The sequence below is a fragment of the Carassius auratus genome, chromosome 40, assembly GCF_003368295.1.
Source record: "Carassius auratus strain Wakin chromosome 40, ASM336829v1, whole genome shotgun sequence".
NCBI lineage: Eukaryota > Metazoa > Chordata > Actinopteri > Cypriniformes > Cyprinidae > Carassius > Carassius auratus.
The window spans coordinates 9640316-9655774 of NC_039282.1; the positions used below are offsets into that span (position 1 = coordinate 9640316).

The window sequence follows — 15459 nt, forward strand, 5'->3', positions numbered from 1 at the left end:
TGTTAGTTTAATTTCAGTCTTGAGTGGAGATTCATCGATGATCTTTAGGTTACTCTCTCAACACTTATTTCGCCAGAGTTCAGGGTTCACGCCTTGAACTCAGTGAACCAGGAGATGTCTAAGTCTACTCTCTTTTATCCCTCCGAGAGGCTCTAATCATGACATATGAATGGAGAGCCTCTGCTCAAAAAGGTGGTTGCAATGTCCCATGGTGTGGGAAAGGGGCTGACTTCGTGATGCAAACAGTTGTGGTCTCGGCTAGACAGAATAGTCATGGGCATGGTGGAGTAAAGCGTCCATTTCAGCTCCCGTGCGATCTGTGTGATCTGTTTATGAGTACGAGTGCCAAAGAAGATTATTGAGGTCTTTTTCCTTTCGCTTCCGTTTTTGTCTTTATTGTTATCCTTTTTTTTTTTACCGTTTTCTGCACTGCTTTGAGGTTGGCGCAAGGACAGAGAGAACAAGACACGGGAGACTGTGGAATACAAAAAGAGAAAAACAAGTCAAGCAGAAACATTACAAAGAGAAACAACCTACTTGAAGCAATGCTACAGCCCTTGTTTGTCCAGATCATGAAAAGGCTTTTGTATAAACAGTGATATAGATAATCATTCACATAGCTGGCAAATGCTACAAGTCAAGACAGAATGACCCCAAGCAATACCGTAATTTTAGACTGTGCCATTGTTCATGCTACTGGTCCCTCTGATTGGATCTCTTTAATTGCAGCTTTCACACAACGGGCCATGCTTGCCTGCAGCCAGCTCTAGTGGTGAAACTGATCTTGAGGAAGGTATGAGCATTTTAAGTGTCCCACTTTCCCCTCCATTCATGGGAATGACACACAACTCATGCGTTACACAGCTGGTGTCAAGCAGAGAGTCTCTGCTTTATTCTGTGGGAGCATTGAAATACTGCATGCATAAAACAAGAAACGCTTGTGAAGTGTTTAAATCTACAGTACTGAACTGCAATGCCTGGAATATTTAATAAAGTAACTGTTATACAGGAACTGGACAGAGTCAAAATTTCTTCACCTTGAGCATTAGTGGGCTTAATCTTTCCTGGTATGTTTATGGATTAAGTTTCTAATCATTGCTGATAGGTAGGAGCAGACAGAATACGCAGGTTTTTTATTTGTATTTTCTGCACTGATTTTAGTGAGTAAACATTAAGCTGAATTGATTTAAGCACGATAAACTGTTAAAACAATATAGTTAAAAAGTTTGGGGTAAGTAAGATTTTTCCAGAGAGATAATTTTTATGCAGAAAGGATTAATTAAATTGATAAAAATGACATAACATTTCTATTTCAAATGGAGCTCTTTGGAACTTTTTATTCAGAATACTGAAAAATCATAGTTTCCACAAAAATATTAGGAAGCACATATGATTTTAACACTGATAAAGGAAACTGGAGTAGTGGTTACTGAAAATAATAATCATAAGAATACAATTTTAAATGTATTAAAATGTATTAACTTTAAATCGTAATAATATTAATAAATTTACTGTATTTTTGATCAAACAATTGCAGACTTGGTGAGCGTAAAATGCTTAAAAACAAAAACAAACAAAAAAACACACTACCACAAACTTTTGAACATCATTGTACATATCCGCACAAAAACATATAATCAATCGGTCAATCAATCAGGGTCAAAGAAATTGTAAATGGCAAATTGGTCTAGAGATCTATTAAAAATCTATTTAGAAACTGATTTAAAGCTTTAAAATAAAAAGTGTCTTTTAAAAGGATGTGTGTACGAATTCTTTTCCCTCTCAACACCATGATTTTGCCCAGGCATGATTGACAACTTTTTTTTGTTTGTGTGTTAAAATAAAACAGACACACAAAAATCAATCAATCAGTACTATTAATAATGATTTTAGGTATCACATCACATTATGCATGTGAAAAATGATTGATCATTTTGAGACTTCTAAGATTACATTTAACTGTGGTATTACATTAGTATTAACTTTTAAAATTAGTTTTAAACTTTTAGTCAGCGTCAGATGGTGGCAAATGCAATCTAAATGAGCATGTTCAATTAAATATAAATAAATATATTGATACCAATAAATAAATTCTCCTATATCAGTCTTCCTTCAGCCCTTCAAAATAACACTAGCTTCTTTTCTTTTCCTAAGAGTGACAGTAAGATTATCCCTCATAAGCAAATACGAAGTCACGGCGTGTGTTACACCTTCACATCAGGGATCAAGCTGTCCTTTAGCCTGCACTCCACTGAAGAGGTTCAGCTCCGGTTACCCAAGCTGCTTCTCAAACCTTGTTTGTCATTAAATATTACAGTAAATGATAGAATGGAAGCGAACGTAAGCCGTCTTGCAAACTGTCCCCCGTTGGGACAAAGACCAGTGTCGACATGCTAAATAAACAGAGAGCTGGCAGCAGCTAAGGTTACGGCCCTACCGATCACCTTACCTGCTGCTGCTACATTCAATAAGCCGGTCCAAGTATCCTGCCTCCTATACCGAATAATTACTTATTCATCGTAGGGGGGAGAGAAAGGGCTGATTGTGAATGGAAGGCCTTGTCAGCAGCAGTGCAGGAAACAGCTGACACAAGAGTATCCGTTACATGCAGCCTGCCACAGTTTCGGCCCCACTCACTAACGCACAGCAAATAAGACACCCCTGGAATGCAGATAACAGCCTCCATTGGCCGAACCCGCCGCCACAGACACATTCAGGCAGAGTGGCACATTCTTTCATGACGAAGCCCTGATATCAGTGGAGCAGAGGGGTACACCTCAGGCCACTCCAGACCTCAACAGAGGCTCCTAATAAAACAGTGCATGGCATTGTGTAGGAGCGTTAACTCAAGCATGCTGTTCCAGACAGGGGCAGACACCTGCAGATGCATCCAGCAGCTCATTGCTCTGCTAAGAAAATGTGGCCATTGTTCTGGCACTAAAAAAAAGCATCTTTGGGTTTTTTTTTTTAGAAGCATTGGTGTTCAATGACAGCATTTCACAGCTCTTGTGGGACCTAACTGCTAGTTACAGTTCAGGGCCAGCACACATACTACAAATACATCAAATAAGCTGCTGGTCACTATATGGTGCATTTCTAATAATCTTTTTTTTCCCCCCAACCCAGAACTAAATGTTCATCGTCATGACGTTCAGTACATTAACAGTTCCAGAATGTGCAAAATGAAAGTGAGTTGGAAAAGAGTCAGCATATAAGAGAGTATGACTGATTATGTCTGATTATCGAGCAAATTACTCCTATAAGTCGATTTCTTTTTGGGGGAAAAAATAAAAATACAGTGGGACCAATGAAGTCAAAAAGTGCCAAGAGAATTACTTTTAGTTCCTGGTTCTCTTTAATGTATCAAAAACATACAGCGCTACTAGTGTAGTCCGATTCCCAAGTTGTTTTTAGTACATCAAACACCTTTTATGAATGTTTATTTTTTTTTATTAATTAAAAACAGCACAAACTGCAATGTCAAATTCCTGAGATATTGACTCTGATTCACTATAAACAACTAGCCTGTAAAAAACATACGGTGAGAACAATGAAGTTAAAACATTCCCAGATGAATGACTTTTATAAAGCAGTTGTCAAAATCATACAACTCTACTTGTGAAGTCAGATTCCTGAGCAAATAAACTTATGCACCAGGTGTCTGTAGTGATGTAAACACAGACTACAATCAGTAAAGTTAAAAGTTTCCCAAGTGTGCAACTTTTATTAAGTGATTCCTTTTTTTTAAGAAATCAGAAACATAACAGCTTAACCAGCGTAGTATGATTCTTGAGCTGATGATTCTGATTAACTGAAAACAACTGCCTCATAAACACATATTACAATGCAACCAATGAAGTCAAAGGATTCCCAAGTAAACCACATTAATTAAAAGTTTATTTTTAATGGATTTCCAAAACGTTCATAGCAACTGATAATAAGTTAAATTCTCATGCTAAAGTTGTCAATAAGTTAGTCAGATTCAATGAAATCTTTAGTGGCACCAAACTAGAATTAAGACAAATCAGCATTGTTAAATTCCTGTGTGAAGAGGTGGAGGATTCTACCAAGTACTTATCGGATAGTGGTGAAAAAACATCATAAGAGCTGGGTTTGTTCTGTTAGACAGTGGCATTTCTGTTTGCCAGGTGAAGTGTGGAGAGAGCAGCTCCTGTGTTTGAGATGGTGAGGCTAGATTGTCTGCGCTCTACAATGGCCCTGTGGTGGAAGATGCAGGCCTGAGTGTGAGCGGGAACAATGGAGACTGCATTTCAACAGGCTGGCTCTGAGAGCCTGACACCTGAGAGACTGAAATCTCACACTGTCCGCCTGCCTGGGCCACTGCACCCTCACCATACAGATGGACAGAGAGAGAAATAGATAGCGGGCGAGACACAGAGACAGCGAGTGAAGCATTTCAGTGAGGTCTTTACTCCCTTTAGCCCTCCTGATAGCTGCCCCGGAGTGCCCCCACCCCACAAATCCCCAATCTCACAAAGCACCTGTTTATCCCCAGAGCGCCGTAACCAGCAGGTGAACCCCATTCAATATTTATCCCAGGCTTTCACAGATCACTGCCAAGCAAGGCAAACCTCTTAATTAAACTGGAGCTTGCTTCAAAGGGCCCATTGAAGATGTCAGTCAGCACTGGCAGGGGCCGAGAACGGTGTCAGGTGAGAGAGTGAAACCTAAGGCCTGCTTTCTCTTCTCCCCCTCCACCTAACACACCCATCGGCCCGCCCATCAGGCCAGGGACGTCCTCCTCGGTGACAGTCCACCAATCTTGAGGAACGCATAGCACAAGTCACTCCTTTTCTACTGTGTTGTTGTAAGCAATATGTCCTACTGTGTGACAGGACGATCACGCTGACACCGATTCATCTCCCCACTGGCCATGTGAATGCCGTGGTGTTGGTTACATTCCATCAGATTTTCTAAGAGGCCTTATGGAGTGCATGGAGATGCTAAACTGCCCTACAAATCAGCCTCTCTTAACAAAACAAATAAACCATCTTCATAATAACACTTCATAACCCCAGATTAGGAGGATTTCTGCTTGATGGAAATTGATGAAGTGCCAATTGTTTATTTAGGGTTTATCAAAGCATGGATAGATGGGTCAGGAAGATTACCAAAGTGCAATCCAAAAGGCTGGAAACCTTCCCATAAAGTCTATATGCTAAAACAAATCTAGCATCCTCAAACGTCTATAAAATCCTGTTTTGCATTCAGTCAGACATTGCTTTGGCACTGTCCTATTCAGGATGTGTGCAAACATTTAATCTGGAGTCATATGGCTTGTTGTGGCACAGTACTAGTCAAATTATAGTTATTAAGCAGATAATTCCTGCTTAAAGACACATAATTAAGTATCCAACAGCAGCGTTAAAACCCCCCACAATAAATCCAATATCACCATGAACCTTTGAAACCTCAGTATTGAGCCATCCTCTGCTGCCACCAAGTGGTCAACAATAAAATAACACAACATAAATGAAATATTACATTTGTAAGATTAATTGATTTATTTAAAATTAATCATTATTAAATTAAATAAATATTTTAAATAAATTAAAATAAATAAATAAATAATTAATTATCATATTGTTTATCATAACATTATTTAATAACATACTGTTCCAGTGGCATCCTTGGTTAAACAGCTGAAGTAGGGATAAAGGGATAGTACAACTAAAAATGACAATTCTGTCATAATTTATGATCCTGTATGATTTTCTTTCTTTTGTGGAACAGAAAAAAAGGTCATTTTGAAAAAAATAAAATAAAAAAAAATCCTAGTATGTTTCCATACAACGGAAGTCAATGTTCACCAAAACAGTTTAGATACCAACATTCTGCAAAATATCTTCTTTTGAGTTCCATAAAGTCAGAATTTACATTTATTGGGTGCACTATCCCTTTAATGATATTGGATGACGAAATCTGGAGAAATATCAAACAGTGCTCCCCATGGCTATTTTTGACACTATATTACATCATAGTCTCCCAATAAGAGATGTGTCTGAGGTGCACTCACACAACACTGTGGCTGCGACTGTCAGCTGTCAGCTCTGGCACCACTGTTCAATTCCATGGTCCAACTGGTCTCTCCAGATGCTCCTCCTCTTCATCATCATCAATGTAAATCACTCCTCGCTCAAGACACCTTGGCTTGCTGCTCTGTGAAAAAAATAAATAAATAAAAAAACTGAGTGTGATGACAAGACTCAAGCCAATCAATAATGTCACAGGAAAAGAAGCTATTTGTAGAAGTACCTTCTGCTCTGTGCCTGGTGTACGAATGCGCTTCCTGTCAATCTTAAAATCATCTTGTTCTCCGTTGGAGAGAGAGATCTGAAGTTTCTCAGAGAGACGGGAACACAAAGTTGACTTCCTTGGCTGGTCACTTTTGACCGCTGAAACAAGAAAGCACACTCAATAAAGACAAACAACAGTAATTTATGATGGTGTTTCATGTTTTTTGTTTTGTTCAAAATGCTTACCTTCTTTTGAGAGAGGGGTTGTAGCTTGAGCAGAAGTACCTTCACGAGGAAGATCAACCAGAGGTGGTTTAGATGCTGTGCTGCTGAAAGGGAGTGCATTTCGGTTATGGCACGCACACTGAAATGGAGTGGCCACTTCTGGTTTCTTACAGTCAGCAGAACTAGTGCCTTCAACCTGTTCCTTACCTTAATACGTCAGAAAACGAACAACATGGGAGCCATTGTTTTAATGCTGTTTTACAGATTAAAGAGTTTACAAGAGTTTATCAACACAGAAGTCAAAGACAGATTGGCTTGTCTCTGTGAAGCATAACAGAATATTGCATTTTAACTATTTGTACAATCATTAGAGCTGCAGAAAACAGGAAAACTGGCTTCATTTGACAGCTCTTGAGCCACCACAAGTGAATTGTGGGTAAACACTAAATTTACACCAAGTTTGGCTGACAATTGTTCATCTAAACTGACTGATAATTTCGGAATGTGGCAAAACAAACTGAAAAATATTTTTTTACGAATCAATATAGGATCTGCTTTATCTAAATTCATCATATGTACATGGAAAATATTTAAACTGAAACTTAACATGACGGTAAGAGGTCTGCAAAACACGATTCAGCCAGCAATGGGATTAAAGCAGTGCTTCAGGTGATCATAAATGTACATAAATATTAACTACGAAGCAAAATATTTTTCTGTTACTACTGCATATAAATAGCACCTGTAGATTACTTCATTTACCTCATTAAGAGCAATATCAGATGGATTAAATCACAAAGAAAAGATGCATTTTGATGGGTTAAAAGTATTTGTGTAATGTAATGTATGTAATGTACAAAAAACTTTTTTATTTTTTTTATCTTTTATTGAAGGTAACATTGGGTACAAACGTGTAAAACCATCAATATACAATCAAACATTTATAAAGACATACCATACCAGAGACAAAGAAAAAAAAAAAAGAAAGAACATACATACTAAATAGAGGTGGAAAAATAAGAATATTAAGAGAATTCGGGAAATAGGTCATAATATTTATACAAAAGTTTTCCATTCTTCTTGTTCTTTACAAGCTTGTGTGATTTAAGAAGCATATTAAGTTCCAAAATATAATGTTTAAAACATAAGGAAGAATTATTAAATTGCTGCTTGTGTATAAAAAACTTAGCATATAAGATTATAAAATTTAATAAAAACTCCAGGGTGCCATGCAAAAATTAAAACTCCCTCTCAGCAGCACAGAACATGACGTCCGTACGTCAATGTAACGTCCGCAGTCAAAATAAAAGACACTTTACTTCCCTTTAAATTTTTAAAATCAGAAATGTGAACATTATCACATATTCCAGTGATTTTTTTTTTGTCTGAAATTAAGACAACAGTTATTATATATACATTTGGTAAAAATCAATCAATCAATCAATCAATCAAAGATTCATTCAAAACAATCCAAATAAACGTGGATACAGGTTAGTCATGTGATTTATGAAACAAAAGTATGGAAATGAATTTCATTAACTTATCCAATGTAAATATACAAATATGTTTGGAATATATAAAACCTTTTATAAAATGGAAGTTTTAAGAAAACATTATTATTCAATTATTAATATAAATAAATAAATCACACATAAATAAAATGAAATTGTACAGCAACTTTTTATTTTTATTTTATTACATAATGTTCGTTTTCATTTTTCAAAATAAAAGTAACTCTACATGAAGTCCAATCACTGATCTATATATTATAAGTGAAGTGGACATATATGAGGGTTTAAGGTGGGAGTTGTTTGAGGAGCTTTCTCACCATCAGCCCCAAATGCTCTGGCCCAGTTCTCAGTGAGAAACAGGATGCAGCTGCTCTGGAGCTGGTGTCAATTGCTGCTAATTGGTGCAGCAGTGCATAGATAAATGAGACGACTGTGTTGTGTTGTGGGGTGTTTGTGCAGCAGTGTTAAAGTTGCAGTCAGGGTGTCTGTTTGACATCGATGCAATGTCGATGCAATGTTTCTGCTGTTTTTGGCTGTACTGTAGTTTGTACATACAGACAAGTTTGTGTAAGAACAGTCACTTACAGGTAATGCCCATACATGGTAACTAAATATTCACTTTACTCTATGTACTAATTTATTTACATGATAATTATATAGTACTTACGGACAATTAAGTACAAACAGCCACGTCATTACAGTATCCATACATGGTAACTAATAAGAACACATTACTTTACATACTAATGATATGTACATGGAAAATGTGTAGCACCTATGGAAAAATGTGGTATTATGTGGTAACAAACAAGATACATAATGTACTTGGTATATACGGTACGCTTCCTAAGTCCTAACCTTACCTAATAAAAAGAAGACTGTTTTTCGGTTGCTTGACTGTTAATGCTAAATAACTTTCCACAACCGTGCTTACAAAGTTTGAAGAACTGGTAATTCCTGTGTAATGTTTATGCAAAATGGTGCACTTTATTGTACAGTCCTATTTCCATATACTTCCTATGTATGTAATGTATTTACCTATTAGTTAATGTACAGAATAAGTTATGTGGGACTCAAGTTGGGGGGTATACATATGGACCAAGGTACTTATTGAGTATTTGATGGTATCTTTAATGACACTGATTCTCTTAACTAAATGGTTGAACTGACACTGTTGAACTCAGAACAGGTTAAATATGGAAAGTGGACCTTTTTATTTATTTATTTATTTAAATTTAAGTTGAATATATATTTCAGCTATATTAAATAATGTAGCGATGATTTGAAGAAAAGTGGAATCAAGGAAAAAAAAAGTATTCTAAAGCAGTGTTATTTAACAGGAGTCTGGATGGCACCAACTAGTTAATAAGGATGAGGCAGGATTATGCTGAAGCGTCATGCACAATCTGTGATTATGGTGATCCCAAGATGCTTGGTGATGTAATTGCACCTTGAAAATGTGCCCGTAATCCCAGGATTAGCATTATTAACATGCTCAGAGTGCCGTAAACCTCATTTCCATATCACTCAGCATTTCGTATGCAATATTTCTGCAGGTTTGGTGTTCAGAAATGCTCAAAGATGTGAGAGGTATAATTCTCAAGGCTAATTTTGTGCATGTTCGAATATATATAGCTAAATATGACTCCAGTGCTCCAAATTAAGAAAAAAACAGTAGCATGGTGGGGTGATTTCACATTGAAAAGCAGCACTGTGCAAATCCCAGAACTTAATACAATGAAATTTAAATGTTGTGTCCAATTCCCTAGATCTAAAGGCCTGCCAGAACCCTCACTTCGAGATTGATGTATAATAATAAGTTCCTATTCCAGATATAACACTATAGTTGATAATACAGATATGACACTCATTTGTGAGAGAAGAAGCTAATAAGAATCTAGTTATTTTATCTCCACCCGAGCTGGACCAGTGGGACCTCATGACCTACAATCATTTCCAGCTGTCAACCAGACGACATCACCTCCTCTGTTCCCCAGCCACCAGGTACCTGACCAAAGACTTCTCCATCCAGCCTGGGTATTTATTTATTTATTTTTACTTGATGTTGATGTTTTGATATCACTTAAGATGCATATGAATTATGCAGATAATTTGTTAATATTCAGCAGAGCAGTGCAGTAGTGCTGATGTCAAAGGCAATTGTATCTCTACATTTGCAAATGTGTGTGTGAGAGTGTGTGTGGGTGCTTGCATATGCTTTGGGACATTCATTTTTTTCTCCCACTGGTGATTTGAAAAGACAACTGGTAAAACAGAAATAACTATTTAGTTTATTGAGAGTTAGTGACAAAATCAGTAAAGCAGAAATAGACTTTACATGACTTAATGTATCACTGCAATCTTTTAAAAGTCTCCAGATTCTCTCAAGCCAGTAACCGACCTCATCAAAGTCCAAGGACTATGAACAGTTGCCTTGTTGCTTCTTTTCTATTTTTGTAAGATGTTGTGATTTTTTTTTTTTACATTTATATCCAGATGCTGGAACTTCGCCTTAGTGTCCTATGGTATAAGTGATTGAATGAATAGTTATATATAATCACAGATGATTTGCAGTTTTATTTGGATATAGAAGTTCAGTCAGCTAAAGCTAAATCAAAACATGATATTCAGCATCTGGTGGACGCTTTTATCCAAAGTGACTTACATTGACTTCACAATATGCATATTTACATGGTTCTAGCCTTCCCTGGGAAATGAACCCCTGACCCTGTTTTCTTATGAGAATGCTTTATTTTCTTTATTTATTTGTCTCTGAAGCCATTTATTGATTATTGCTAAGCTGCAACCACAATTGTTCCCAGCGAAATGCATGGTTCATAAAGCAGCTCATAAGTGTCACTTTGGACAAAAGCTTCTGCTAAATGCATAAACAGATAACGTATAATGCTACATGCCAAGCATTTCTCTAACATCTCATTTAAGCATGAGTGCATGTTAAGTTAAATAATTTATGCAACCAACATATTGAAATATGAAATTCATTTTCCTTTGCACAGGGCTGTTTCCTCTTGAACACACAGTGGTGTAATGATGTTGTTCAGTACTATTCCGTAGAGCCAAGCCAAATGGTATCATTTGACTCGATTGAGAAGTGTGAATATCTGCAAAATAATTGTCAAACAGATTATCAATTTATCTCTGCATGGCTGCTATCTCAGTTTTTGGCTGTACTTTTTGTCGTCTGGGTTGAGCTCACAACACAATTGCTTAAAGAGTATAGCAATGCTCAAAAATAAAGATGAAGAAATGTAGTATATGGAGCTGGATTATATATTATCCTCTAGGAAAACCCTTACAATTCACTATTGTAGTAAAGCACATGGTTAAGTGTACACAGTTTTGCCCCAAATTTTCTGTCCCACACATCCACACTAAACCAACTAAATGTGATGCTTCTTATTATGCACAATGCATAATCATCTCTCCCACTTCACACAAGTTATATACACTCATGTTCAAAAAATATCTTTATACCTTTTAATGTTCATCGAGGCTGCATTGACAGTATTTTATCAAAACACATTATGTAAAAACAGTAATGCTGTGAATAAGTTTTATATAATAAACATTTCTTGTTATTATCATTGTTGAAAACAGTTGTACTGCTTAATGTTTTCACTGAAACTGTGATACATTTTGTTTCAGGATTCTTTGATTAACAGAGCTCAAAAGAAAAGCATTTAGATTAAAATAGAAATCTTTTGTGACATTGTGAATGTCTTTACTGTTACTTTTGATCAATTTAATGTGTCCTTGCTGAATGTAGTACTGATTTCTTGTTTATGTTTTCTAAAGTCCATATACCTGCAGATACTGGCACACAAAGGTGAACATCTTGTCCATTTCTTATTAAACCAAAACAGCAGTGCATGTCTTTAACCACAGGATGGCAGTATGATGTCAGGACTAGTCTAATAGAGCATATTTCTTTGTTCTCTTGCCAACACATGTTGTGCTGTTTTTCTATAATTACTAAGAACAGAAAAAAATGTATCCTCGGGTTAAAATAAATAGCCTTTCACAGTTAATTTAATTGACTTTTTGCACATAATCGAGGCAGTTCTGCCTCTGCCTCCCTCACAAACAAGAATAACAGTGCTCGGGCAAATGGTTGCTGAGCAAACGTCTGTGAGTTTGTCAGACAAACTGCAGTTTTGTGGTCTATTTGTGGTACTTATTTTATCACAATGATATTGCTTTGCATGTAAATGTATTTCTTAGAGAAATATGTGTGCTCATGCACACATATTTTCCTGTGACCCAGTCAGGCTTTTGAGAATGGCGTATTTGAGCCGTACAGCAAGTCTTTCACCGCTCGCTCGCTTTACTCTCTCTGAATATCCACACTGAGTGTCACTACAGAGGAATGGTGTAAATTGAGGTCACAGTCACACTTTGTTTTGTATGCTGCTCAGAGAAACTTCTTAATCACCTGCGCCCTCTCTCGAACACACATTCATATCCATCTGGTGGAAGAGTGTGTATCAGAGGCGCTGCTTTTGGTGACAGCGAGTGCTGTGTCCCTGCCGGCCCAGGGCAGGTACCCCATGCTGACGTGTTTAATTGTGTGCGTTCCCAGTCCGCTATGACAAGTACACGTTCGCATTGTGCCAAGAGAACAAGGGCAGCCTCGCCAATGCATGCCACTGGGTTCTGTTGTATGAGTAGGTGGTCAGAAAGAACTGGACACAACTGATTGTGTCCAGACCAGACTTATGGCTTGAGTCATAAATGTTATTTGTTGAAAATGTCCAATAAGCTTCAGTTTGATACGTACGTAGCATCATATATCTGTCATTCCTTTTCGAGTCACAAGCACCAGAGTCTTGGATCATTTTCGATGAGGACTTTTGTAGATGAGGGAAGGTTGTTAATATGGTTATAGTTACTTTTCTATATTCAAAATAGTATTATTTTTATTCGGGTCTGAGCACTTAAGGTATGTAGACACCTATTGTATCCATTAGTTTTCTTCTTCTTTGACTACTTCTTCTTATTTTTTCTCTGCTCTTGAGTCTATGGCAGCCTTTACGAAAGAAATGAAATTGGGCACACAGATAGAGAACACTCTGAATTTTAGCTACAGCATTTGAACTTTGGAGTCTCTATCTCAAACCCTCTAACACCATCAACAGCCAAAAGTTGCACTCATGTTTGCTAATAACTTTTGAACAATATAAGTCAAAAACCTACATTCATCTTAAACTGTTTGTCAGATCTTCACCAAAGCTTCTGGTGTTTTGACTGGCCATTTAATTGCTGCTTGCAGATATAATAGTTATATATTGCACACACACACACACACACACACACACACACACACACACACATATAATCTTAGTATATAAGGTATAATTAAAAATCATTTGATTAGTTAGCTACCAGCAACACCTGATTTGACTATTCGACTTACAGTATAATGACACCTACTGGTGTGGATGCAGCAACTTGCATTTATAAGTAAAGTAAAACAATTTTAATTAGAATGACCAAAGGAATGGCTTGGGTCATACTGTTATTTGTGGAATATGTCCAGTTAAATATGATTCAGCATGATATGTAACATCATGTATTTTTCCAGTCCCGAGCACCTGAGTCTCAAATCTGTTTGGATGAGGACTTCTGTAGATGAGAGAAAGTTGGGTTGTGTTTGGGTTCTTCTCCTCTCCTCTCATCTGCTCTCCTCTCCTTCTGTCTGGGATGGTAAATAAGGTTGGGTGTGTGAGAATCTCATTACCAGGACACAAAGCGGCATTTCCTCTGAGGATTGAGTGAGGGAGTGAATGCGTGAGGAAGGGAGGGGGCGAGCGGGGCGAACGGCCAGGCTCAATCACAACCATGCTGATGGGGAGGGAAAAGGAGGCAGCTGGGTTCCCGCTCAGGCCTTCAATTTCCTCCACAGTACAGCCACTCAAGTGTGTAATTACTATGGGGTGTCATGAAGGTGCGATTCCTTCTCCTTGTAACACTCACCCCCTTCTTGCCTGCACACCCACCACCCCCAGTTCCCCACGTCCTCTGCACTCACCCTCAGTAAACACCCCCATCTCCTTTCTGCCCCAGGTGAGGGCACTAATAAGTGCTTTACCATCTTCAGGACAAAACACTACAAATTATTCAATAGTTTTGTACCTATCTGAGCTTGCTGACACAAATACAGTTTCTTTTTTTTCATATTTAGTAATTTATTTTATTATTAGTTTATAATATACAGTTAAAAACAATTTGATTGGTTTCAAACAAATTAGCTAACTACCAGCAACACCTGATTTGGCTATTATCTTGGACTTGTAGTGACACCTAGTGGTGTGGATGCAGCAACTAGTGATTCACAATATGTAAAATAGAACGATTGTAAATATATGTTTTATAGGCTACTATAAACACATATAATAAATATATTTTAACTATACATTTTATGAATATATAACTATTTAGTCTACTGATATAACTGGAGTCTTCGAAAATTGTTTTAAAAGCGCTACTGTTAGAAAGTTTAGGGTCAGTAAAAAAAAAAAAAAAAAAACTTTTATGCAGCAAGGTTGGCATTTAAATTGTTTAAAAGTAACATTAAAGATTTCTACATTGTAACGACAATTTTTTATTTAAAATGCTGTTGTTTTGCACTTTCTACTCATCAAAAAAAATAAAAAAAAAAAAATAATAATAATATATATATATATATATATATATATATATATATATATATATATATATATATATATATATATATATATATATATATATTATCATAGTTTCAATTACAATAACACAATAATAATAACAGGAATAACAATAATAAGAAATGCTTCTTGTGCACAAAATCAGCAAGTTAGAATATATATATTTATTTATGTGTAAGGCTATTTTAATTTACAAAAAAATACTGACTACGTCTTGAATTATTGTGTTTTGTCTTAGGGAAAAATTACATAACTATATTGGAACAAACTATATTGGAATGGTGCTCACCAGGTTGTTCCCACAAGTCCTCTGAACCACTGCACTTGCTCCCCAACATCTTCCTGCCAGGTTGGCATGCTCAGGCAGGCATGGAAACACACAGTGTCTCATTGCAACCTCTCCAGTGTGAGGCAGCAGACTGGCACTGGCGTTCATGTATGTGTGTGTGTGTGTGAGAGAAAGTGCTTGTTTGAGATTCTTTGTGCACTGTGGCTGGCTCTGATGCTTTGAAGCTGCTCAATGACCGCACAAGGCCCTCTCGCAGTGGGAGGCGGGGAGCGATGCACGCTTGTCATTTGTTTACAGCTGTTTCTTTCATCTGGTCCTCCTCCCTCTCTCTTGTAGCCCCCCATCATCAGCTTACTGATAAACACGCTAAAGACATAAACACGGCTAGCCTCTGCTCCTTGGCTGCCTTGTATCCAGCATGTTATATACCAGGGTTTGAGGAGGGGGTTGTTTGAGGAGCTTTCTCACCATCA

At 37.1% G+C, this 15459-nt stretch overlaps 1 pseudogene; it reads right to left on the reverse strand.

Annotated features, from left to right (window-relative positions):
* The window catches only part of LOC113058910 (Fanconi anemia group J protein-like), a 35804-nt pseudogene extending 21950 nt beyond the window's left edge, over window positions 1-13854 (reverse strand).
* Window positions 13855-15459: the final 1605 nt, after the last annotated feature.